The sequence below is a fragment of the Mus caroli genome, unplaced genomic scaffold, assembly GCF_978045245.1.
Source record: "Mus caroli unplaced genomic scaffold, Mus_caroli_1 scaffold_15, whole genome shotgun sequence".
Classification (NCBI taxonomy): domain Eukaryota; kingdom Metazoa; phylum Chordata; class Mammalia; order Rodentia; family Muridae; genus Mus; species Mus caroli.
The window spans coordinates 1,153,190-1,180,861 of NW_028227270.1; positions in this window are offsets into that span (position 1 = coordinate 1,153,190).

A 27,672-nucleotide genomic window follows, 5' to 3' on the forward strand; every position below is an offset into this window, starting at 1 on the left:
GGCCTTGTCTTTCAAGCTCAAAAAGATCTGCATTAAAAGCAAGCCTTCCTACCTCACAGGTATGGATTACTTTCTATAAATTAAGCAAAAGTTACTTACAGATGTATCCTCCAATTTTGGATTTTGCTTAATTGCAGAGATAATCAAGTTGATATCAAATGATAGCCACCACAGAGACTGTTTCTCTATGTAACACTGGGTCTTGTGAAAATCACTTTGTAGACCAAGCTGGATACCAAGTCAAAGATCTCCCTGCCTTGTCTCCTTTGTGCTGAGATTAAAGGCATGAGTCACCAGGTCCTGCTTGGAAATCCTGTTAATAGTCCTAAGGTCACCCGGAGTCCGGAGCAGATGCTAATCCTGAATTCCCACCAGAGAAGTGGTTAGGGGAAACAGCTGTGTGTAGAGATGAAGCTTCAGGACAGGGAATCTCCTCTCCACCTGCCCACTCCACCAGCCCTGTTTTTGTTGCATGTGTTTGAGATGAACACAGGTAACATTTCCATCCTCTAGTCTTTGTGTCTGGACAGAAGGCAGGCAGGGATCTGCTGGGATAGCTGGGCTCCAGGCTGTCCTGAACTGGATTCATATTTGCAGGGAATCAGGCAGCAAGACTGGAAAACTGTTTTTAAGGGACTGTCAAAATAATTTGGTATCAAAGCTGAATGGGGATTATTTTGAAACTCATAGCTCAGCACTTTCTCATATAAGCCTTGATTGGATTCTGGGAATTGTAATATTTTGAAAAGCAGTTCAGTTCCCCTGGACCTGGACTAGACAATAAGCAAATATGGAGGATTTTTCCCTGTGTTCACTCCTCTCCCTATGTATTTGAGATCTTGGACTTTGTGAGATACCTCCGCAGATTCATAACATGAAAAAAGAGAATTAAATGAGAGACCTTCTAAGTCAGGGATGTTGTCTTAGTCAGGGTTTCTATTCCTGCACAAACATCATGACCAAGAAGCAAGTTGGGGAGGAAAGGGTTTATTCAGCTTACACTTCCATATGGCTGTTTATCACCAAAGGAAGTCAAGACTGGAAATCAAGCAGGTCAGAAAGCAGGAGCTGATGCAGAAACCATGGAGGGATGTTCTTTACTGGCTTGCTTGCTCTGGCTTGCTCAGCCTGCCCTCTTATAGAAGCCAAGACTACCAGCCCAAAGATGGTTCCACCCACAGGGGCCTTTCCCACTTGGTCACTAATTGAGAAAATGCCTTACAGTTGGAGCTCATACAGGCATTTCCTCAACTGAAGCTCCTTTCTCTGTGATAACTCCAGCTATGTCATGTTGACACAAAACTAGCCAGTACAGATATCAAGGACAGAAAGCCATGGCACAAAATCTGCTCATGGCAGTACTGGACGAGGCCAGAAGACACTGGTGCAGAATCCCAAGACAGCCTCTTCACACACAAGACCAAAAAAAGCCAGCTCTACTGCTCTAGGCCCAGGCACACAAGGACATCAGCAGTGTGTATTCTGGGATGGCTCACATGAACTTTCTGCAGTCACGCTGTGGGTGGAATTTGTAATCCAGAAAGAGGTGGGCGAAGCAAGCAAAGGACCCTGAAATCTGGTGTTTACAAATCCACAACATAGACAAAGAAGTGAAAAGGGCAGAATTCCTTATAGAGTATATAAAACAGAAATAATAAACCAAGGAGGCGAGGGGTAAGAAGAGAATTGTAGTGCCAGGGAATTGTTAGTTATCTCCAAAAATAACAGACATGCACCAATATAATATAGCTAATAGTAGGTCCTTTATTTCATTTTAGTTAGTTTGGTCCCCTCCAACGAACCGCTGTCATGCAGGACAGTTTTGGTGGTTGCAGGGCAATGCAGGAGCCAGAGCCAAGGAAGGAGTCCTGGCAAGAAGCCAATAGTCTCCATTGGCAGATCCACAGTTCTCCTTCAGAGGGGCAGCCCAGAGACTTCTTCACAAAAGGGGTTGCTCCAGTGCTGGAGCTCCAGCTGGTGGCAACCTTGGTGCTCACACTCTGGACACCCTTCTCTAGTAGCTATAACTTGTATCCCTTGTTCCACAGGGCTGTCAGCAGTCTGAAGCTGAAATCTGAAGGTGATTTCAAAGGTCGTTCATGATTTTGTTTCTCTGTACATTCGCTGTGCTGACTGGATTTGACTCTGTCAAGCAGGTGCAGGTGGGATTCTGTGCTGACTCCAGGTCGGGAAGGTGTGCACTTAAATGTTGACCAACTGGAGCATGTGTTTGAGGATGTAGAAGATGCTATTCAGGCTCCATGGACTTGGTTTGTTTTCTGGTCCTTTCGGCCTCCCCGCATTTCAAAACTTAGATTACATACCATCTTCTTAGCTCACCAAGTGAGCCAAGACTTGCAGCACCGCCCCCTTCCCCTGAAGAAGACAAACTGAGTACAAACACAACTCTCCATCTCAGCTGCTTTCCTTTCTGTTTGCCTAAGGCCTTTCAATCTCAGGTTGTACTGTCCATCTCTACCTAGTGGCCATGGCCCAAGAGTATACTTGTCCAACGGGGAAAAAACTGGACCACCAGGTTGACTCTTTCACACACCCTGAGTTTAGGCGAGCCGTGTGATCCTGAGCAAGTTCATAGTTGGTTCTCCCTTGTCCACACTTGTAGAGGCCACAGCTAGATCAGGGACCAATGAAGGAGCCAGAAGCCCCAAAGCTTCCTAGATCCCCAGCTCTGTCTTGGACCTCCAGGCAAGTGCCACTTCTTCACAGCAGGGATCACTGTGGGGCTGCTGTCCCCAATCCCCCCTTCCAGAGGAATGCCTCTCAATGTTAAATGCCTGCCCTGTGGATCCTCAGGGAGCAAAATACTTTCCCACTGAGCCAAGTTCTTCTTGGCTGTCAGCATGCTCCAGCTGAAATCCAATGGTCATTTCAAGCCGCTTACGTGATTTTGTTTCTCTGTGCTTTCTGTCTGGCAGAATGCAGTGGGATTTGATCAGAACCCAGCGTGCGTTCAACACTGACAGAAATATTTGGTGCCCTGGTATGAGTCTGCAGGAGACAAGATGCAGACCCGAGGTTTTTGATTGTCTTACGTCCTCTCTGCTCTTCATCATTTCTAAACGCTGAAAATCTGTCCAATTTCTTTCCATTACTGAATGCTTGGCGAAGCTGTCGTTGGTAAAGACTTGCTTTCTACCCTACAAGTGTAACAAGGCATCCACACCATCCCACCTCTGGAGGTCTACAAAATTGCTGTCTGCTGGAATTTCTGTTGAAGTTGCGTTCCTTTTGCTGTGTAGAGGTTTTTCCAGGACAGCACGGCCCAGGACACTTAAGCTGTATTTCTCTGAGCTGCCTTTCTTCTGCATACCTTCCTTTCTGCAGTCCCTCCATGGCTATGGCCCTGGAGTACATCTGTCCAGTGTGTAAGACGCTAGAAGAGGCTAACTGACGGCTTCTCAACTCGCACACCCAGGGTTTGAAGCCAGCTTGTGATCCTTGACAAGTCCATAGTTAGAAGCCTGCTTGCTTGTCTACACTGGTGGATCCCACAAGGGCATCCTGGCCAATGAATGAGTCTGACCAGAAGGTTAAAAAGAGTTCTCAGCTCCAAGTTGCAAGCCTGTGACTGCTTCACAGTAGAGGGCGCTCAGGCGCCAGCAGTGTGCTTTGGGCCAGTTTCAGATGGCCAGAGTCCTTTCTGACTATCCCTGTTTGCAAGTGCTTGTTACTTGCTGCTGCCAAGTTAAATTCCACTCTGATGTCAACAGGCCCGGGCTGAAATCTGACAGAGATTTCTAACCGGTTTGTGATTTTGTTTCTTGGTGCTTTCGTTTTGCAGACAGGATGAGACTCTGCCAGGCAGGCTGAAGTGGAATTCTGTCTGAACCCAGGATCCAGATGTTTGTGCCTCAATGCTGACCTTCAAGGCATGGTCCCGGGCGCTAAAACCATGCCAGGATGGCTGACATCTCTCCTCACACACTTTCTAATGAAGCCTCCGGGTTATTTTCCTGGCGGTCACTTGGTTTGGCGACAAGAAAGCTAAGATGGTGGCTTAATGGCTTTTCACTAGGACTGTCAGTGTTTTACCCCAGCCTTGTGGTCCTGGATAAGTCCATGGTTACTGCACCCTCAGACTTTTCCATATCAATAGGGGAGCGACTTCTGCAGCAGTGGGCACTATGTCTCCAGGAATGCACCTCTCCCACGTTACCAATTTCCAGTGCCTGAGGTTTGGCTTGTCTGATCCTGTATCAGGATTGACTGCCATTTGTAAGCCAAGTCAAGTTCCCCTGTGCTATCAGCTGGCAGAGGCTGAATCCGACCTTGATTGCTAACAGCATAGTTGATTTTGTTTCCAGGTGCTTTTATTTTCAGAAGGAGCCAGAGTTTGCCAGGGAGGTTACAGTGGGATCCACTGCAAAGCCAGGGACCAGAAGGGGAGGAGGATACCCTGGATGAAACCCATGGCGCCTATGCACCAGTGTATAGGGAATGTGATCCAGTCCCAATTTCATTTTCTTTTCATGTCTTCTCTGCTTGCCATAGTTTCTAAATGCTGAAAAACAGTCTGAGTTCTAAGGATTGTAGATTGCAAGCCCATCGCCTTAGACAAAAGCAGGCTTTCAGTCTTGCAAGTTACCCAAGGCATCTGACCCAGGCTCCCCCTTGTAAAACTAATCTCAGTCACAGCTGTGTTCAATTCTTATATGAGAAAAATTTCTTTCTCTTTTAAAAGTCTGTCTTTCACCGAGAGTCTTTGCCCCTCTGGTGTTTCTCTTGTTGTTCAAGTGTAGCCCTTTAACCCATGGTAGTCTGACAAGATACAAAATATTATTTCCATTTTTGTTTATGTGTTGAGGCTTGATTCGGGATGAAGTATATGGTCAATTTTGGAGAAGTAAGTGTATTCCTTTGGGTTGCCATTGAGTTACATTCACAGTCACTAAAATGGCATTCTGTCTTTGAATACAGGCAAAATACAGAAAGCAGCTCTCATAAAATAGATATCATTTGAAAGTATTTAATGAATTTATCTCTACATATTTTGTAGCTACACCTGTTACTACAAGTAATAAATGAGCTAAATCTGCCACCAATCCTGAAGTGAATATATTAAATACATATTAGAAGTGCAAATATACATGATATAAAATATCAGATAAATATATAAATTATCTTTTCAGGTTTTTCAGATTATAATATAATATGGAGAACATGAGTTGCTAAACTCTTGAAACTCTTGGAAGAGCTGCCTGGAATTAAGGACCACCCCGAGCCCCACATGCCACCAGACATGACCCCAAACAGGCATGGGCCTGGACAATGGATACCTTTGAGGCCCTGAGCCATCACTCCTACCAGCACCCCTGGTGCTGTGAAATTGGGAACCCCAGCATAGCCACACTGCTGGATGGAGCTGCATTTGGAGATGAGAGGGGACAGAAACACTGTAGAGAGCGACACATTGAAGAGTCAATAACTAAAACTTCAGAGAGACTTTGGGGTCCCAAGAAGTAGAAGCCACTTCCAGGAAAAGGGTTCAATGGTCTCTGAACCAGCCAGAAGATGGCAGTGCCCATAGTGGTGGAGACATGCTTGCCCCAGGTGAATTCTCGAGCAAATGGGGGCTCCCAGAAGACTAAAAACAGACTCTTCCATGAGAGAGGAATCCGGAAAGGAAAGATACTCAAGCATTGTGGAAAGCATACACCTTGAAGTCCTTCAATCTATTCTCTGGGAGGAGCCAGAGATAAACTGAGTAATAGCCTCAAGCTGCCTCTGTGGACTTATGAGCTGAGGCTGTGCCCCACATGCCCAGAAGCCTTGAAGAAATCTCTTTATTTCCTCTTCATCACTGTTCAATTGATATGTTAAAGAGATTTCCCTTAAATCTAGGTAGAATCTTGGCATTCTGCTGGAAAGTGTGCATAATTAAAATCTTTCCTCTCCACCACCTGTGTAATTGTTTTTCCGTGGAAAAGTCAGGATTTGAGTCTGGGGTAAGAACTGATCAGTAATCAAGTCAGAGGAATTTCCCTGTGGGTGGAGTTTCGATATGGCTGGGATGTGGACACTGACAGGCTTAGTAGGGACTAAAAAGTGGCCCGCTACTAAGATTTCTTATATTGTTCTCCAGAAGAGGGCATAGTGGAAATTTGGGTAAAAGGAGGTGGAGGGCTGTAAGTTATCTGCAGGGTACAATTGCAAGAAAGGAACAATCTGATTTCAGATCTTCTGAATTGGCCACCAAGATATGACAGGATATCAGGTCCAGAAAAGAACAAAACACTTCCCTTTAAGGCACTCCCCTTTCAGATGTTAATTTGTAAGGTTGACTGCCACATCAACAAATGGGGTTCTTGGATGGGGTCTGCTGTACAACAAAGGGCCTCTAAGGTTTATAATTAAATAATGAGGATTTCTAGACCCAGGCATACTGTGCACTCTTTTAACACTAGCATATTAGAGACAGACAGGTCTCTGAGTTCAAGGTCAGTCCAGTCCACTGAGTAAGTTTCATGACAGTAAGGACTGAATAGTGAGACCCTGTCTCTAAAGCTGAAGTATTATTTTCATGTTAGGTAGAGAGATTTGCTGAAAAGAACTTCAGACGTTCAGGTTCTTTAATAATCTGAGCACTTGCAAGGGTATGCGGTGTTGTCTGTTTGCAAAGAGGGGAAGATAAATAGCAACTCTCAAAACAAGGAAAAGGATCTCTTATGCTAATAGACTTATAGGAAAGATCTCTGATCTGGACAGATCAGTGAAGGGATTAGACACAATGTAAAGAAGCAACTGAGACAGCTAATTACAGTGTCCGATTCTAGGACATCTGTGAGTTCCACAACCCTAGGAGTGAAACAGCATAGAAAAGTTGTTATATAGGCTGTAAGGCGCCACTACAACCGCAGCCTCTGTGGTTTGACAGTTCGTTAATTCCTGAATTAGAAGGGCAGTGAAACTCCAAGGACTATGGTGGCTCAGATGAGATCTGCATATCTTTGTTGTGTTTGTTCAAAAATTATCTTTTTATATTTGTTTGTTTGATTTTTTTTCTGTGTATCCTTCGTTGTCCTGGCTGGTTTTCTCTAGAACACTATTTCAGAACAAAATGAACTGTTATGGACTAGAACCAACATTTAAATAGGCAGCAGCTTGCTTCCCTGATAAGTACCAAAGCTTGCCCAAAGGTTTTATCCACTTGCCCAAAAAGTCCTGCCTAGTGGGTAAAATATGCTCCCTACTTTACTCTGTGTTCTTTTTTTTTTAATTAGATAATTTCTTTATTTACATTTCAAATGCTATCCTGAAAGTTCCCTATACCGCGCCCCCCTGCCCTGATCCCCTACCCACCCTCTCCTACTTCTTTGCCCTGGCATTCCCCTGTACTGGGGCATATAAAGTTTTCAATACCAAGGGGCCTCTCTTCCCAGTGATGGCTGACTAGGCCATCTTCTGCTACATATGCAGCTAGAGACACGAGCTTGTGGGTACTGGTTACTTCATATTGTTCCACCTATAGGGTTGGAGACTCCTTCAGCTCCTTGGGTGCTTCCTCTAGCTTCTCCATTGGGGGCCCTGTATTCCATCCTATAGATGACTGTGAGCATCCACTTCTGTATTTGCCAAACACTCTGTTCTTGATGGAAGGATTTCCACAAGAAGTCTCAATGCTGACACCTTTTGCTAAGAGAGAAAGCCCTGCCTGTACTTTTGAGTTGGGAGGGGAGGGGATTCTACTTAAGTGTTCTCCTCATACTGACATCTGTGTGATCACTCTCTAGCCTAGTACATGACTTAGTTTACAGTTTAGGTCTTCCTGGGGGGAAAGAAAATGACTTAAAAGTCTTGGGAATGCTGAAAAGGCAAAACTGCATGTCCAAGAAAGTACAAAAACACTATCTTGGCATCCCAGTGGCTGTTGACCATGCTTGAGCACTACTACCCACGTCCTCAGCATGGTGCAGAGAACACAATTGGCACTGGAGGAAAAGGGTGGACTGCATAGTGAGAGCTACTAACTTCCCAGACATTGTGTGGTGCAGGTGAAATCCTAGGAGTAAAATCATAGCTGACTTTCCCAGTTCCTGAGCACTGCTTTATATAGATGCTTCCATTTATTCTCTACAACTGGAACAAGGCCTGTCATTCAGACCCATTCATCACTCAGTCCTCCCTCTTTATCTCCCTCCAGCCATTCCTCCCTTCATTGATTGGTTCTTCTCACTACTTAGTTCTGTCTCTCCTAGAATTCACTGTGTAAATCAGGCAGGTCTGGAACTCACAGTGATCTACCTGCCTGTGTGAACATTCGTACCTCAGATATATTTTCAAATGAGAGACTAGACTTTCTTTTTCTTCTTCTTTTTTAATCATTTTAATTAGGTATTTTCTTCATTTATATTTCAAATGCTATCCCAAATGTCCCCCATTCCCTCCCCCACCCATTCCCCTACCCACCCACTCCCAATTCTTGGCCCTGGCGTTCCCCTGTACTGAGGCATATAAGTTTACAAGACCTAGGGGCCTCTCTTCCCAATGTTGGCCGACTAGGCCACCTTCTGCTACATATGCAGTGAGAGACATGAACTCTGGGGGTACTGGTTAGTTCATATTGTTGTTCCACCTCTAGGATTGCAGATCCCTTTAGCTCCTTGGGTGCTTTCTCTAGCTCCTCCATTGGGGTCCCTGTGTTCCATAATCTGTCTCCAAACGCTGATACCATTGCATACACCAGCAAGATTTTGCTGAAAGGACCCTGATATAGCTGTCTCTTGTGAGGCTATGCCGGTGCCTGGCAAATACAGAAGTGGATACCCACAGTCAGCTATTAGATGGAAACTAGACTTTCTGAAAAACCAATGGATGAACTGAGGCTTATAAAATGTGAAGCTCATCCAAGCCTGGAAGCACATAAAAGACACCCTCTCAAGGTCAGGCAGCCGAGTTTTCTGTGTCAGGTCCAGTAGTGCCATGACCTAACTTAGCCAGTCCTTTTTCTCCAGGTGAGTTCCCTTGTGATACAGAAATTTGCTCTGTACATTGGTAAAAGTAGATTCTCCTGTGAGAAGTGGTGGCACCAGGCTCTTCTCCCCATGATAGACAGGCAAGGCAAAGTCAATCTTTGTTCTGTGATAGCCTATTCTACACAGAAGGAAGAAGGGTAAAATGAAAGTAGCAGGTATTCCCTAGATTAATTTGGAGGGGAAGCATCTGGGTATATCAGTCGTCATCCATGTTGATTTAGCAGAAGGGTTTCCCAAAGTGCTCAAGGTTGCTCCCTGTGTGCTGGTTATCTTATGGCCCAGCACACATGAGAACCAGAATGTCTAAGGTCTGTCCCCTGAGGAAGTCCTTAAAAAAAAAAGAAAAGCCTACCAGTTAGTCCTGTAACCAACAGTAGGAAAGAATAGTGTATCCTCATCTGTGTCCACTCCACCCCTCATCTTTTCCTTTGGGCCACTTAAAGAAGAACACAAATTTCTAGTTTTTTAGCACTTTTATTCAGAAAACTGCAACAAACCAAACAAACACCAGCTGGTTGCAAAGACACAACAACCTTTGTGCCCGTTTGTTTTATGAGCAGGACTTGACAGAAAATCCCCTAATTGCAAGTCCTTAGCAGGAATCAGGGCTCCTGGGCTCCAAACAGAGTTCTGGGTGGGTTTTCACTTCTTCTGCCAAAAAGCCCTTTGAATGCATGGCCAGCAGCCTAGGTGCCTAGCATGTCAGAAGCTGGATTCTCATGAGGGCAGTCTCCACCATCTCAACGCTCATGTTCTAGCCCTGTCCCTGAGCAGTCTTGGAGAGAATTATTCTGGCACCTCTGTATCTTTGTCTTTATTTTCCACATCTCCAGGGGACACTTGTGACTCCCTCGGATTCAACGAAGACTTCTGTGTGCTTCTTCATGGCACAATTCTGGGGTGGTATCTCATGTAGTTCAAGTATAGATCCCAATGGACAATCCAGCTGTCCTCAGAGCAGTGGCTTTGCTCTGCCAAAATGAAGTGGCACAGATTTGGAACATCATGGACTCAGGGCTTGCAATACTTGTGCGCTCATCAGTGCATGCTCTGTAGAACTTGATGTATCCTTGACAAAACTGAGATGGTACTGCTTCATTGTGGAATGCTCTGTAGAATCTGATGTATCCTTGACAAAACTAAGACCATACTGCTTCATTGTCACATGATCTGTAGAATCTGATGTATCCTTGACAAAACTGAGATGGTACTCCTTCATTGTGGAATGCTCTGTAGAATCTGATGTATCCTTGACAAAACTGAGATGGTACTCCTTCATTGTGGAATGCTCTGTAGAATCTGAAGTATGCTTGACAAAACTGAGACGGTACTCCTTCACTGTGGAATGCTCTGTAGAATCTGGTGTAGGCTTCATAAAACTTTGACGGTATTCCTTCATTATCTTGGATTTATCCATGTATTGTTGAGGGCAAGTCCTTGGCCTTTTGATTCAGAGAAGACTCCAGTTAGTTATTTATACTCTATACTTCAAGGACCCTCCCAAATATTACGTTATGGAAAGCTGGGTGTTAAACCCATAATCCTAGCATCTATTTGCATTGCCTAAGGAGGCAAGATTTTGCCCAGTCTGGTAGCAAAATCAGAACCTGACGAAAAGAAGCAGATCAGGCAGAGAAGTAGAGGCAGGTGGAATTCTGATCTCAATGTTAGCCTGGTTGTCAGACCTAGTTTGAGGACAGCTAGGGCTACAAAGGAAAACCTAGGGTAAATTGTCAAAAACAAGAAAACAAAGAAAGAATGAAGCTTCTTAAAGTAAGATCCTATCACTCAGGATGCAATTGTGTAGAGTTAAACATTATAGGTAACTGACTAGACAGGCAATGGGGAAAGTGCTAATGGATGGCAAATCTACTTGGGGTGCCTGGTTTAGAGAGTAAGAGCAAATAAAATGATCTCTCACTTACTCTTTCTTTCCTGAAAGGAGATTTATTAGAATGACTTACATTCCGCAGGTGAGATTATTCCACAGCAGCTGGATAGGAAGCAAAGTCCAAGATTCCAGAAGTTCTCAGTCCCAGAGGGTGGATGTCTCAGATGGCCTTCAGTAGAAGTTGAATCACAGTCAGGTAGGCTCTGGAGCCAGTGAAGTCATACACTTGCTAGGTAAAAGAGAGCAAGCAGGCAAAGTGAAAACTTTCTTCCTCTCTGTTCTTATATAGGCCTCCAGCTGAAGGTGTGGCCGGAATTAAAGTTGTTTATTCCAGATTCAATGTCTGGATTAAAAGTGTGTGTCTTCTGCTGGGTGTTGTGACTCACGCCTTTAATCCAAACACCATGGAATTGAATCAATCAATTACATCTCTGTGAACAAACTGGTCTACAAAATGAGTTCCAGGACAGCCAGTGGTATTATAGACAAATCCTTGCTCATAACAACAACAACAACAACAACAACAACAACAACCAGTTACATAAAAAAAGATGTGTCTTTCTTAGTTCAGATCCAGAAACTGTGTCTTTCAAACTCAAAAAAGATCTTCATTAAAGACAAGTCTCTTAGCTCAAAGACACTGATTACTTTCTACAAATTAAGTAAATATCCTTTTCAGGTGTGTCATCCAATTTTGGATTTTGCTGAATTCAAGATTTTGTCAAGTTGACAATAAAGAATATCCAACAGAGACAATGTTTCTCTGTTGGGAGCAACCGTGTTTGAATGTTAACTGCACTCAGACCTATGAGTTTTCCTCTTAGGACTGCTTTCATTGTGACCCATAAGTTTGGGTATGTTGTAGTTTCATTTTCATTACGTTCCAAAATGTCTTTCTTTCTTTATTTCTCCCTCGACCAATTTATCATTGAGTAGAGTGTTACTCAGGTTCGTCATGAATGTTGGCTTACTATTATTTATGTTGTTATTGAAGATCAGCCTTAATATGGGTTATCTGATATGATGCATGGGATAATTTCAGGATTTTTGTATCTGTTAAGGCCTGTTGTAGAAAGTAATCAGTGTCTTTGAGGTAGGAAAACTTGCCTTTAAAGAAGATCTCTTTCCATTGTGTCCTAATTAACAAAATCAGAAATGAAAAGGGAGATATAACAATAGAAACTGAAGAAATTAAAAAAAAAATCATCAGATCCTATTACATGAGCCTATACTCAACCAAACAGGAAAACCTGGATGAAATGGGCAATTTTCTAGACAGATACCAGGTACCAAAGTTAAATCAGGACCAGATAAACAATTTAAACATTCCTATACTCCTATAGCAATAGAAACAGTCATCAATAGTATCCCAACCAAAAGGAGCCCAGGACCACATGGGTTTAGTGCAGAGTTCTATCAGACCTCAAAAAAGACCTTATTCTAATAGTCCTCAAAATTCCACAAAATAGGAACAGGAGGTACTCTATGCAATTCATTCTATGAAACCACAATTACTCTGATACCTAAACCACATAAAGACTCAACAAAAAAGAGATTGTCAGACCAACTTCCTTTATGAATATTGATGCAAAAATACTCAATAAAATCCTCGCAAACCAAATCCAAGAACACATCAAAACGATCATCCATCATGACCAAGTAGGCTTCATCCCAGGGATGCAGGAATGGTTTAATATATGGCAATGTATGGAATCCAATATATAAACAAACTCAAAGACAAAAACTACATGATCATCTCCTTTGATGCTGAGAAAGCATTTCACAAAATCCAACACCCTTTCATGATAAAAGTCTTGGAAAGATTAGGAATTCAAGACCCATACTGAAATATAAAAGCAATATACATTAAACAGTAGCCAACATCAAATTAAGTGGAGAGAAACTTTAAGCAATACCACTAAAATCAGGTACTAGACAAGGCTGCACACTTTCCCCCTACCTATTCAATATAGTACTTGAAGCTCTAGCCAGAGCAATTAGACAACAAAAGGAGATCAAGGGGATATAAATTGGAAAGGAAGAAGTCAAAATATCACTATTTGCAGATGATATGATATGACATATATATGATAGTATATATAAGTGACCCTAAAAATTCCATCAGAGAACTCCTAAGTCTGGAGCTTCAGTGCAGTAGCTGGATATAAAACTAACTCAAACAAATCAGTGCCCTTTCTTTACACAAAGGATAAACAGGCTGAGAAAGAAATTAGGGAAACAACATCCTTCACAATAGTCACAAATTATATAAAATACCTTTGTGTGACTCTAGTCAAGGAAGTGAAAGATCTGTATGATAAGAAAGTCTCTGAAGAAAGAAATTGAAGAAGATCTCAGAAGATGGAAAGATCTCATGCTCATGGATTGGCAGGATTAATATAGTAAAAATGGCTATCTTGCCAAAAGCAATCAACAGATTCAATGCAATCCCCATCAAAATCCCAACTCAATTCTTCACTGAGTTAGAAATGGCAATGTGTAAATTCATCGGGAATAACAAAAAATCTAGGAAAGCAAAAACTATTCTTCTTTTCAATATTTTCTTAAAATAGGTATTTTCCTCATTTACATTTCCAATGCTATCCCAAAAGTCCCCCATACCCTCCACCCCACTCCCCTACCCACCCACTCCCACTTTTTGGCCCTGACATTCCCCTGTACTGGGGCATATAAAGTTTGCAAGTCCAATGGGCCTCTCTTTCCAGTGATGGCTGACTAGGCCATCTTTTGATACATATGCAGCTGGATTCAAGAGCTCCGGGGTACTGGTTAGTTCATAATGTTGTTCCACCAATATGGTTGCAGATCCCTTTAGCTCCTTGAGTATTTTCTCTAGCTCCTCCATTGGAGTCCCTCTACTCCATCCAATAGTTGACTGTGAGCATCCACTTATGTGTTTGCTAGGCCCCAGCATAGTCTCACAAGAGACAGCTATATCAGGGTCCTTTCAGCAAAATCTTGCTAGTGTATACAATGGTGTCAGCATTTGGAGGCTGATTATGAGATGGAATCAGCATGCCTGACCTCAAGCTGTACTACAGAGCAATTGTGATTAAAAACAAAACAAAACAAAACAAAACAAAACAAAACAAAACTGCATGGTACTGTTACAGTGACAGACAGGCAGATAGATCAATGGAATAGATTTGAAGACACAGAAATGAACCCACACACCTATGGTCACTTGATCTTTGATAAGGGAGCTAAAACCATCCAGTGGAAAAAAGACAGCATTTTCATCAAATGATGCTGGCACAACAGGCAGTTATCATGTAGAAGAATGCAAATTGATCCATTCTTATCTCCTTGTACAAAGCTCAAGTCTAAGTGGATCAAGGAACTCCACATAAAATTAGAGACACTGAAAATTATCGAGGAGAAATTGGGGAAAAAACTCGAGATTGGGCACAGGGGGAAAATTCCTGAACAGAACAGCAATGCCTTGTGCTGTAAGATCAAAAATTGACAAATGGAACCTTATAAAATTGCAAAGCTTCTGTAAGGCAAAAGACACTGTTAATAAGACCAAAAAGCAACCAACAGATTGGGAAAAGATCTTTACCACTCCTAAATCAGATAGGGGACTAATATCCAATATATACAAAGAACTCAAGAAGCTGGACTCCAGAAAATCAAATAACCCCATTATAAATGGGGCACAGAGCTAAACAAGGAATTCTCAACTGAGGAATACAGAATGGCTGAGAAGCACCTGAAAAAATGTTCAACATCTTTAATCATCAGGGAAATACATATCAAAATAACCCTGAGATTCTACCTCACACCAGTTAGAATGGCTAAGATAAAAATTCAGGAGATAGCAGATGCTGGCAAGAATGTGGAGAAAGAGGAACACTCCTCCATTGCTGATGGGATTGCAAGCTTGTACAACCACTCTGGAAATCAGTCTGGCATTTCCTCAGAAAATTGGACATAGTATTACCTCAAGACCCAGCAATACTTCTCCTGGGCATATTCTTTGAAGAAGTTCCAACTTGCAATAAGGACACATGCTCCACTATGTTCACAGCAGCCTTATTTATAATAGCCAGAAGCTTTAAAGAAGCCAGATGTCCCTCAACAGAGGAACAGATACAGAAAATGTGGTACATTTACACAATAGAATACTACTCAGCTATTGAAAACAATGAATTTATGAAATTCTTAGGCAAATGGATGGATCTGGATGATATCATCCTGAGTGAGGTAACTCACTCACAGAAGAACACACTTGATATGCACTCTCTGATACGTGGATATTAGCCCAGAAACTTAGAATACGCAAGATACAATTTGCAAAACACATGAAACTCAAGATGAAGGAAGACCAAAGTGTGGACACTTTGTTTAGAATGGGGAACAAAATACCCATGGAAGGTGTTACAGAGACAAAGTTCAGAGCTGAAATAGAAGGAAGGATCACCCAGAGATTGCCCCACCCAAGGATCCATCCCATAAACAACCACGAAGCCCAGACACTATTGCATGTGCCAGCAAGATTTTGCTGACAGGATCCTGATATAGCTGTCACTTGTGAGGCTATGCCAGTGCCTGGCAAATAGAGAAGTGGATGTTCACCATTATCTATTGGATGAAATACAGGGCCCCCAAAGAAGGAACTAGAGAAAGTAGCCAAGGAGCAAAAGGGGTCTGCAAGCCTATAGGAGGAACATCAATATGAACTAACCAGTACCCTCAGAGATCCTTGCAACTATACCACCAGTCCAAGAACCACAAGCCTGAGTGAACATACCTACCTCAGATCAATTTCTTACTGAGAAGCTCAACTTTTTGGAAGACAAACAGCTAAACTAAGGCTTATAAAATGTGAAGCTCTTCCAAGACTGGAAGCACATAAAAGCCACCTCTCAAGGCCAGGTTGCTGGGTTTACTGTGTTGGGGCCAATACTGTCCTGACTTTTCACTTTAGGCAATCCTGTTTATGAAGTTGAGTTCACTTATGATGCAGAAATTTGCTCTGGAAATTTCTAAACATTGAAAGTTTCTCCTGTGCAGAAGTGGTGGCAAGGGCCTATACTCCTCATAATAGAGAAGCAAGGCAAAGTAAATCTGAGTTCAGGGGTAGCCTATTCTACACATAAGGAAGGAGTAAAATGGAAGTTGCAGGTGTCCCCTAGATTAATTTGGATAGAAAGCATCAGGATGGATCAGTCATCATCATCCATGGTGATTGAGCAGAAGGATTTCCCAAAGTGCTCAAGGTTGCTCCCTGTGTGCTGGTTGTCTTATGGCACACCACACAGGAGAACTAAAATGCCTAAGGTTCCCTGAGGAATTCCATTAAAAAGAACCACGAGTTAGTCCTGTAAACAACAGGATGAAAAAATGAAGAATCATCATCTGTGTCAACTCCACCCTTTATATTTTCCCTTAGGCCACTTTAGGAAGAACACAATATTCAGCTTTTTAACACTTTTATTAAGAAAGCTGTAAACAAACAAACAAATAAACAAATAGAACCAAACCTGAGGGTCTCCACCCTCACAGGTTGCAAGATTGAGCCCATTCTCCCTGAGCAAGCTTGGGGAGCGTTGGTCTGGCTCCTCTGTATCTTTGTCTTTGTAGTTTCCCACATCTCCTGGGGACACTTGTGGCTTCCTCTGACTCACCCTTTGAAACACTTCTGTGCCCTTCTTCATGTCAGAATTTAATCTGTGGTAGGATCTCAGGTAGTCCACACTCTCAAATACACAAAAGGAGTATAGATCCCATTCGGCAATCCAGCCACCCTCAGAGCAGTGGCTTTGCTCTTTGCCTAAACAAAGTGTCTCAGACTTCGAACACCTTGTACTCTGGGCTGGCAAGACCTGTGCACTGGGCAGTGCATGTTCTTCAATATCTGATGTATCCTTGACAAAACTGGGAATGGACTGCATCATCTTCTTGGCTTTATCCGTGGATCCCTGAGGGTAAGTCCTCGACCTTCTGATTCAGAGAAGAGTCCAGTTAATTAATTGTGCTCTATACTTCTTGACCTCTCCCAACCATTACACAGTGGGAAGCTGCGTTTTAAACCCACAATCCTAGAATCTATTTGTATTGCCTAAGGAGGCAAGATTCTGCCCAATCTGGTGGCAAAATCCTTTCATACCAGAACCTAAGGGAAAGAGCAAATCAGACACAGAAGCAGAGGCAGGCGGATCTCTGATCTCAAGCCTAGCCTGGATGTCAAGCCTGGTTTCAGTTCAGCTAGTGCTACACAGGAAAACCTAGCCTCAAAAATCAAAATAAGGAAACAAAAAGGAGTGGAGCTTCTCAAAGTAAAATCCTGTCACTCTGGATGCAATTGTCTACACTTAAACATTATAGGCAACTGACTAGACAGGCAATGGGAAAAGTCCTAATGGACCTTCAAATCTACTTGGGTGCCTGGTTTAGGGATTAAAATATTAAATATAATGTTCCATCACTCTCTCTTTCCTGTCAGAGCATTTAGTAAGATAACTTACAGGCTGCAGTTGAACATATTCCTCAACAGCTGGATAGGAAGCAAAGTCCAAGAATCCAGAAGTTCAAGTTCCTGGGGCTGGATGTCTCAGGTGGTCTTCTGTAGAAGATGGAATCACACACAAGGAGACTCTAGTGCCAGCAAAGTAATACACTTGCTAGCTAGGAGAGAGCAAGTAAGCAAAGTGAAAACTTTCTTCCTTTGTGTTCTTATATAGGCCTCCAGCTGAAGGTGTGGCGTGAATTAAAGGTGTGTGTTCCAGCTTCAATGTCTGGATTAAATCTTAGTGTCTTCTGCTGGCTCATGCCTTTAATCCAAGGACTATGGAATTGAATCAAGGAAGTGGATCTCTGTGAGAATTCTGGTCTACAAAGTGAGTTCCAGGACATCCAGGTATATTATAGACAAACCCTGGCTTATAACAATAATCACATTAACAAAGTTACATGTATTTCTTGCTTCAATCCTGATTAGAGGCCTGTGTCTTTCAAGCTCAATAAGATCTGCATTAAAAGCAAGTCTGCCTATCTCAAAAATATGAATTACTTTCTATAAATTAGCAAAAGTTACTTACAGGTCTACCCTTCATTTTTGGATTTTGCTTAATTGTAGATATAATCAAGTTGACAACAGTGAATAGCCTCCACAGAGAGTGTTTCTCTGTGTAACCCTGTCTGTTATGAAACTAACTCTGTAGATCAAACTATGCACCAAGTGAAATGTCCCTGCCCCTGCCTCTGCCTCTCATGTGCTTAGATTAAGGGTATGTGTTACCAGGTCCTGCCTTGAAATGCTGTTAATACTCCTCTGGTCAGTTGGAGCCCTGAGCAGATGCTAATCCTGTATTCCCACCAGAGAAGTGTTTATGGGAAACAGCCGAGTGTAGAGATGAAACTTCAGGACAGGGAATCTCCTCTCTGCCTGCCCACTCCCCCAGCCCCATTTTCTATGTATGTTTTTGAGTTGATGTACATTACATTTCCATCCTCTAGTATCTATTAATGGACAGAGGGCAGGCAGGGATCTGCTGGGATAGCTGGGCTACCAGCTGCCCTGAACTGGATTCATATTTGCCAGGATCCAGGCAGCAAGAATGGAAAGCAGTTTCTTAAAGGACTATCAAAATAATTCGGTATCAACGTTTAACGGGAAGTATCTTGAAACTTACAGTTCAGCACACTCTCTAAAGCAGCCTTGCTTGGTTTCTGGGCATCGAAATATTATGAAAAGTGTAAATTTAAACAAGTAAAAGCCTCTTTAATTTAGTTCCCCTTGGGCTAAACTAGAGAATAAGCAAATATGGAGGATTTTTTCTTGTGTTCACTTCTCTCCATATGTATTTTAAATCTTGGACTGTGTGAGATACCACCGCAGATTGCATAATGACATGAGAAAAGAGAATTTAATGAGAAACTTCTTCTTGAACATCAGTAAGACTAACCCCTCAGGATGCTTTTCTTAGGAAATGAATGGACATGGATTTCCCAGGTGGAAAACATTGTAACACAGCTATTTTGCTTCCATAGAAATTGCACTGTGGAAATTAACTTTTCCTGCAGAGACATCTACAGACTGTAGCATGAGCATTTCCTTTATTCTCTTCCTCTCCATCCCCTTGAAAACCCCATTCAGTTCCTCTTCATCTTTTTGTGGATGAACCTGAGACCCACCAGAGAAGGGAAGAGAAGGAGCCACCAAGACAGAAGATACATCATGGGATCCCCTCAATGATCTCCAATACCTTCCTTTCTCTCCTAATGCTGTGTGGAACAATTCATTAGGGAATAAACATATTCACCCCAGATAGGGAATTAACAATAGGTCTTATAGAAATGTTGGTGTGAAGAGGTTGCTGACAGGAGTAAGGGTGACAGGACTTACTTACAGGGACATAACTTACCCAAAGGCTACCCTAGCATAGGTGATGGCTTACAAAAGCTGGAAACATGGTACTCTCTGCACAGCCTGCAAGGAGCCAGGCATCTTGACAGGTTGGAGAGTGTCTTTGTTAACTTAAGTGGTCTGAGTCATCATCCATATTGATACATGTAGGCTAGCGGGTCTGAAAATTACTTTCAGATGCACTTACTGCTAAGAACAGGGTTGTTAAAAAAGCAGTTTTCACCACATGCCTCTTCTTTGCCATCCATTTTCCCTCTGCCTCTGTCTATGATCAGCATTATTAGGGAGACTTAGCACCTAAGTAGAAATGGATCAGTCACTCCTACTAGAGTGCTCCCCTGAATAAGTGAACATATTTTAGTTTTGCCTAATTTCAGGTTAGTCTGGAATTGAGAGTGCTCAGAGATCAGTCAAGGGAAACAGTTACTTCTTGGAATAGAACACAGGAGGAAATTTGCAAGACAAATTAGTGAGTGAAGATACTCACCACCAGTCCAGTTAAGCTGAGTTGATTCCTGACATCTATATGGTGGAAGGAAAGATCGAACTCCTGCAGATTGTATTTTTGTTCAATGACCAAAACACATTTAAATACACACAGACTCACGTGAACACACAAACACACACACACACACACACACACACACACACGCACTTTTTAAAAACTATTGAAAATCAAGGTCAGAGTATGGTATAAAAACCTTTATGTTTCAGGACCCAAGACAAAAATTAATAAAAATCACCCTTGAAATGTCAAGACAAGTCAAACTAGCACAATGGAAGAAAACGGGTTCTTCTTGGAGTAAAAAACTTGAATTTGGATTAAAAATGTGTTGTATAAAACTGTGAGAGGAAAAGTCTACTATTTGGCTTGTAATAGAACAGTGAGGGGAAAAGGAATTGTTAGCACACCTTTTGAAAAAAATCCAACAGAATAAAAAGAACCCTGTGATGCAGACTCTCCTGCCTTCCCCACTTTCATGTTCTCTGCTGAAAGTCTCTGGAGTTTTGACATCTTTAGCAAAGAGTCATGTAGGATCTAAGGGGGCAGGGCCTGTGAGTGGTTGTTACTGAGAAAGTGCATTTCTTATTGCCTGGACAAAGCAATTATACAACCTCACCCAGGCTCTGAACAGACTCTTCCCTAGAACTCTTTGCCTCTAAAGCACATAAGCTAATTTTGATAGAGATACTGTCACATTCAAGTAATGACTTAAACTGTTGCTACTGTAACGAACGAGGTCACAACACATGAGGTGATAAGCCACCCAGAAGTGCATGGCAGAACCTCTTTACACAAGATATATTGTTGCACTGAGCAGGACAAACCTCAGCTCTTTCTGTTACAAGAGTCAGTGTGTGTGCCCGTTTCAGAAGTTACTGTGTATGTTTGACTGCCAGAGCCAACAGATGGGGTTCATGGATGGAGTCTGAGGAACAGCAAATGGCCGCTAAGGTTTATAATTTAATAATTACGATTCGCACTGCCAGGCATGCTGTGAACTCTTTTAATTTTAACACTTTAGAGAGAGGAAGTTCTCTGAGTTCAAGGTTTGTTTGGTCTACAGATTTATTTAATGGACAGCAAGGACTGCATAGTTAGGCCCTGTGTCAAAACATAATGGATTCTTTTTATGTTGGGTATAGAGATTCGATGAAAAGAATTTCAGATGGTCAGGTTCTTTAATAATCTGAGCACTTGCAAGGCTGTGGGGTGGTGTCTGTGTACAGAGAGAAGGTGAAGATCAGTATCAATTCTCAAAATGAGGAAATAAATCCCTTTATGCTAATAGACTTATAGGAAAGGTCTCTGAACTGGGCAGATCAGTGAAGGAATTGAACACAATGTAAATCAGCACCTGAGAGAGCTAATCATAAGGTTCCATTCAGTGATTTCCACATCCATTGGAGTGAAAGAACTTAGGGAAGTTGTTATATAGGATGTAAGGAATGGCTGCATACCCTCTACAACAGCAGCCTCTGGGGTTGGACAGTTTAGAGCTGCCTGAATTAGAAGATCAGTGAAATTCCAAGGACTATGGTGGCTCACAAGAGATCTGGATACCTGTGTTCTAAAGTTAGGTAAATTTTCTTTTCTTTTTGTATTCATTTGTTTGTATGGTTTTTTTTCCATGTATCCTTGGTTGTTCTGAATGATATTCTCTAAACACTATTTCAGAACAAAATCAACTGGCAGGAATCAGAACCATCATTTAAACTGGCAGAGCTTGCCCCCTTGAAAGTACATCCACTTGCCCATAAAAGTCCTGCCCAGTGTGTAAAACCTTCTCCCTACTTCATTCTGTGCTCTTGATGGGTGGATTTCCACAAGAAGTCTTAATACTGAAGTCTCCTGCTGATCAAGAAAGCCCATCCTGTATTCCTGAGTTTGGAAGGAAATGGGATGCAACTTACATGTTCTCCTCACACTGACAGATGTGTGATCACTGTCTAGCCTGGTATATGACTTAGGTGACAGGTTAGGTCTTCTTGGGGGGAAAGAAAATGACTTAAAATTCCTGGGAACACTGAAAAGGTAAAACTGGAACCAAAGTCCAAGAAAGTGCAAAACACTATCATCATACTGAATGTTGATCATGCTTGATCACCCACATCTTCAGCATGGTGCAAAGAACACAGTTGGTGCTTGAGGGGAAGGGTGGGCTGCAGAGAGAGAACGACTAACTTCCCAGGCATTGTCTGGTGTAGGTGAAATCCTTGGAGAACTATCATTGCTGACTCTCCCAGTTCCTGAGCACTGTTTTATGTAGATGCTTCCATTTATTCTCCACAACTGAGGCAAGGCCTGCCGTTTAGACCTATCCATCTCTCATTCCTCCCTCACTCTCTACCTCCTTCCATCCCTCCCTCCATTCATTGATTTGTTCTTTTCACTACTTGGTCCTCTGTGTCCTAGAATTCTCTGTGTTAATCAAGCTAGTCTGGAACTCACAGGAATCCACCTGCTTGAGTGAACAACCCTACCTCAGATCTACTTTCTACTGGGAGACTAGACTTTCTGAAGGACCAATTGATGAACTAAGGTTTATAAAATGTGAAGTTCTTCCAATCATGGAAGCACATAAAAGACACACTCTCAAGTCCAAGTGGCTGAGTTTTCTGTGTAAATGCCAGCACTGACATGACCTTCAGACATAGCCAGTCCTGTTTCTGCGAATTAGTTCACTTGTGATTCAGAAATTTGCTCTGGACATTGGGACAAATAGAAAAATTCTCCCCAATCCCCATAATAGAGAGGCAAGGTAAAGTGATTATGAGTTTAGAGCTAGCCTATTTTCCATAGAAGTAAGGAGTGGTAAATGGAAGTTGCAGGTGTCCCCTAGATTAATTTGGAGGGGAAGCATCTGAATAGATCAGTCATCATCCATATTGATTGAGCAGAAGTGTTTTCCAAAGGGCTCAAGGTCACTCCCTGTGTGCTGGTTATCTTATGGCCCAGAACATACAGCTTGTACTCAAAAAGTAGTTTTTGTATATTTATTATGTGCCTCCCAGTTATTCCTGCTTCCATTTGAGAACTCTGATCCTGTGTCAAGGCCGGACCACAACAGCAATGAGTCTTTGTTCTGGTTTGAGGCCTTTGGCTTCTCCTACTGTAGCACTACAGGATCCTTTCTGGGACTCCCTCAGAACACTGTAGCCTCCTTCTATGTACCTATAGAGTTTTATCTATATGCCTGGCATGACACAGTAACTGGTCTCTATGCACATTTACAGTTTTTAATGCTATAACTCAAATAGTGCTGCATCTAGTTTCTATGCATTTACCTGGTTTGGTTTGGTGTTATTGTGAGTTGTAGTTTTATTTTTACCTCTCTGGGTGTAAAGCCTCCAAGGATAACTAAGTACCATTTGCATGCCCAATGTTCTTGGAGCCCAGAGAATCAACACACCCCAGATATGTAAGCAATGATGCCACTTGTAGCCCTGTTTCTAACCACTAAGGGATATAACCAACAAAAGTATCCTTTCCAGTGGTGGAAGTGTGAATGAACAGCGTGTGGGGATCCAATGGGCAAGAATTATTGTCCTTCACAAAAAAAAATGAAGTTGTATGGTCTGTAGAAAGATGCTTGTGCCTGAAGGCAGTCACACCCAATGGATGACCATGTCTCCAGATGACAGATATCCACTGTCCTTCAGTCTGGGCACTAGGCTTGCAAGATATATGACATAATGTTTTTCCTTTGTTACATGTGAGTAGTTGAGTGAAATGTGTGGAGAAAAGTTGGCTAATGATATCAAGGATGATTGAGAGGTAAAATGGAAATAGCCTAAAAGAGAACACATATTTCCATGAAATTAACAACACACAACCCCACATCACTGGAAACAGAAATTTTGTTTGTATGTCTATTAATTTACCATGACTTGTATTAAACAACATAATGAAATCAAAGCAACTTATGAAAGAAGTGGTTAGTTTGGATTATGGTTTCAGAGTCCATGATGGCAGAGAGAAGGAATGGCTGAGATTACTCACATCTTGTTCCACTACAAGACAGAAGGGAGAGAGAGAAAGACACACACACACACACACACACACACACACACAGAGAGAGAGAGAGAGACAGAGACAGAGACAGAGACAGAGCCAGAGAGACAAAGAGAGAGAGACAGACAGACAGAGGCAGTTTGAATCTCAGGAGACAGACTCCAGCATCACAGACAGAAGGCATGGCATCATGAGATCAAAGCATGATAGTCACATTGCTCAAAGTTCTTTCTTCTGTTATGTGGCTGGAAACAGAGCATTGATTTTGCAGCCCAGAGATGCTTATGTGAGAGGATTTCATATGAGGGTCACTGGCTGTCCACTGAATTCACCTTACTTCCTCTAGAGCCAGGTGTTCTCTTCAAGATGCCCTTTCTGAATGGCCTGCTGCAGCTTGGCTCTCAGCCTCCATCTTTTCTCAAAGCTTCTTTAATCTCTGCTTGAATGGAGGGACGTTGCCATGAGAGTTCAAATTCTCCATGTGAGGTCATTCATGTCCCTTAGGATCTGTTATTGCACAGATGGTCTGCACTCTCACTTGCTGACCCTCCCATATCTCTCTATTCCTGTGTGAGTTCAGAGCACCTTTCTACCTATGTTATCATACTCTGGAACACTATAGATATGGGACATCTCAGTGCTACAGGAAAGTATATAGCTTTGATTTGCTTTAAGACACTTCTGCACAGCTATTGTGGGAGACAGGAGACTTGGGAATGATCCCTGAATATATCAACACATGAAAAATACAAATTTAACAGAAAAAATTAAATTAGACAATAAAAATGGTCCTAGTTAGTTTTGATGTTATGAAAAATTGTAGATAGTCTTTGGGGACACAGGAAACAAATTTCACAAAACTATACTGATCAGAATTTGGAGACAACCAGGATCTGAAAAAACGTAGTGCGCTTTGAAAATTAATGTGCTACTGTGTGACGTTAAACTGGGATTTAAGGGAAACAACTTGAAACAACAAAGTGTAAATTCAGCCTGTACTTCTTTTGCCTTCATGATCAAAATAGGATGTTAACGCTTCTTGGAAAATCTAAATTTTTCATAAAATCAGCCTTTCAAGTTAAAAGGCTCTTCTGTAAATAAGTGTTACATGTGTAAGAACCAATCAGTCATGGTCAAGAAAAGATGCGGGAGTGGGTGGATGGAAAAAACACCATCATAGAAGCAGGGGGAGAGGGTATGGGATAGGGATTATCTAGGGCAGAGGGCAACCAAGAAAAGGTACAACATTTGAAATGTAAATTAAGAAAATATCCCATTAAAATAAAGATTAAACAAGTGAAAAAAATGAAAATTCAATCATCCCTACATTCCTAAATGAAGCCTACTTGATATTGCTGGATGATTTCTTTGATGTGTTCCTGAATTCATATTGAGAACATTTTATTGTGATGGAGGAAAATTACTGAACTCTTCCTGAACTCTTCAACTCAGAGTCCTACCCCTCCCATCTGGAGATTGTTCCTGGAACACTCCTGAACTTCTCACCCCAGAGTACATTCCTGAACTCTTCACCCCAGAGTCCGACCCCCCTCCCAAATAAAAACTGTTCCAAGAACATTTTTTAGATAAGGGTCTCCTGGAACAAACCTAGTCCAACCCCTCCCAACTGAGGACTGTGCCAGGAACATTTTTGAGATAAGGGTTTGAATAAACCTCAGAATGTTCCAATAGATCGGGTACATTGCCAAAATAAAGGACACGAGCCCTTGGTTACGGAAAGCCCCTTGGAAAAACCCTTGGCAGAACCCCTTAGTGACGCAAATTTGTACTTTCCCTGCCCTGCTTCCCCCTTAGTATTTTCCTATAAAAGCCTGTGAAAAATTTGGGCCGGGCGTCGATTCTCCTCTACACCATGCCTGGTGTATGAGTTTCGGCCCCAGAGCTCTGGTTCATGTGCTTGCTTGTTGTTGCTGTATTAAATCTTCCTTCCTATATTCTGAGTTCGGTCTCAGTGTCTTCTTGGGTTCGCGGCTGATCCGAGACTTGAGTGAGGGTCTCCCTTCGGGGGTCTTTCATTTGGGGGCTCGTCCGGGATTTGCGCGACCACCCAGAGGACCTAGACCCACTTAAAGGTAAGATTTTCTGTTCTGTCTTGGTCTGGTGTCTGTGTTCTGTTTCTGGAGGCCAGGAAGGTCTCAATCTGTAGGCCTTTGAGAGAGGCCATCAGAGTCTGTATCTGGTGCGATCGCAGTTTCGGTTTTGCCTGATGCTCTGTGCTCAGTACGAGTACCTGAGACCGTGCTCTGGGAGAGAGCGCGGGGTGGATAGGGATAGACGTGTCCGGTGTCCACAGTCCGCTCGCCCTGGGGGACGCCCCAGGAGGAACAGGGGAGGACTGGGGACACCTGGTGGACCCCTCTGAAGGGCAAGAGACCATCACTTTGGTGGAAGGTCTAAATCGGCCGGCCTTGGAGAGGCCATCTGATTCTGTAAGTTGCCTGTGGTCGACGCGAAGTCGCTGCTGTTTTTGGTTTCTTTTTTGTCTCAGTCTCGTGTCCACTCTTGTTGTGTCTGCTATTATTCTAGAAATGGGACAATCTCAATCTGCCACCTCTCCCTTGTCTCTAACTCTGGAGCATTGGGGTGAGGTGAGAGTCAGAGCTCACAACCAGTCGGTGGAGGTTAGAAAAGGTCCTTGGCGGACCTTCTGCACCTCCGAGTGGCCGACATTTGGAGTGGGCTGGCCACCAGAGGGTGCTTTTGACTTGTCACTAATCGCCGCCGTCAGGCAAATTGTTTTTCAGGAAGAAGGAGGTCACCCTGATCAGATCCCCTACATTGTGACTTGGCAGAATCTTGTTCAGTTCCCACCTCCGTGGGTCAAGCCTTGGATTCCAAATCCTTCGAAACTGATGGTCGCGGTTGTCCAGTCCGATGCAGCCGAAAAATCCAGTCCCTCAGCACCCCCCAAGATTTATCCAGAGGTTGACGATCTCCTCTGGATGGACTCCCAACCTCCTCCTTACCCCCTGCCCCAGCAGCCGCCTGCAGCTGCCCCGCCACAGGGACCAATAGCGAGAGGGGCTCAGGGACCGGCGGGGGGGACTAGGAGCCGCCGAGGCCGAAGCCCTGGGGAGGAAGGGGGGCCGGATTCAACAGTCACCTTGCCACTTAGAGCACATGTGGGAGGGCCAGCGCCAGGACCTAATGATCTCATTCCTTTACAGTACTGGCCTTTTTCCTTTTCTGATTTATATAATTGGAAAACTAACCACTCTCCTTTCTCAGAAAACCCCTCTGGGCTTATTGGGCTCCTTGAATTACTTATGTTCTCCCATCAACCTACTTGGGATGATTGCCAGCAACTTTTGCAGGTCCTCTTCACCACGGAGGAGAGAGAAAGGATTCTGCTGGAAGCCAGGAAGAATGTCCTGGGACAAGATGGGACCCCCACTAATCTCCCCAATCTCATAAATGAATCCTTCCCCTTGACTCGTCCTAATTGGGACTACAACACTGCGGAAGGTAGGGAGCATCTCATGGTCTACCGCCGGACTCTAGTGGCGGGGCTCAAAGGGGCCACACGGCGACCTACTAATTTGGCCAAGGTAAGAGAGGTCCTTCAGGGTCCAGTGGAGCCGCCCTCTGTTTTCTTAGAACGACTAATGGAGGCTTACAGGAGGTATACACCGTTTGATCCCTCTTCAGAGGGTCAAAAAGCAGCCGTGGCTATGGCTTTCATTGGTCAGTCCGCCTCTGATATCAAGAAAAGGTTACAGAGGCTAGAGGGGCTCCAAGACTATACTTTACAGGATTTAGTGAGAGAAGCTGAGAGAGTGTATCACACGAGGGAGACAGAGGAAGAAAAGCAAGAGAGAGAAAAGAGAGAGCTCGAAGCGAGAGAAAATCGGCGTGATCG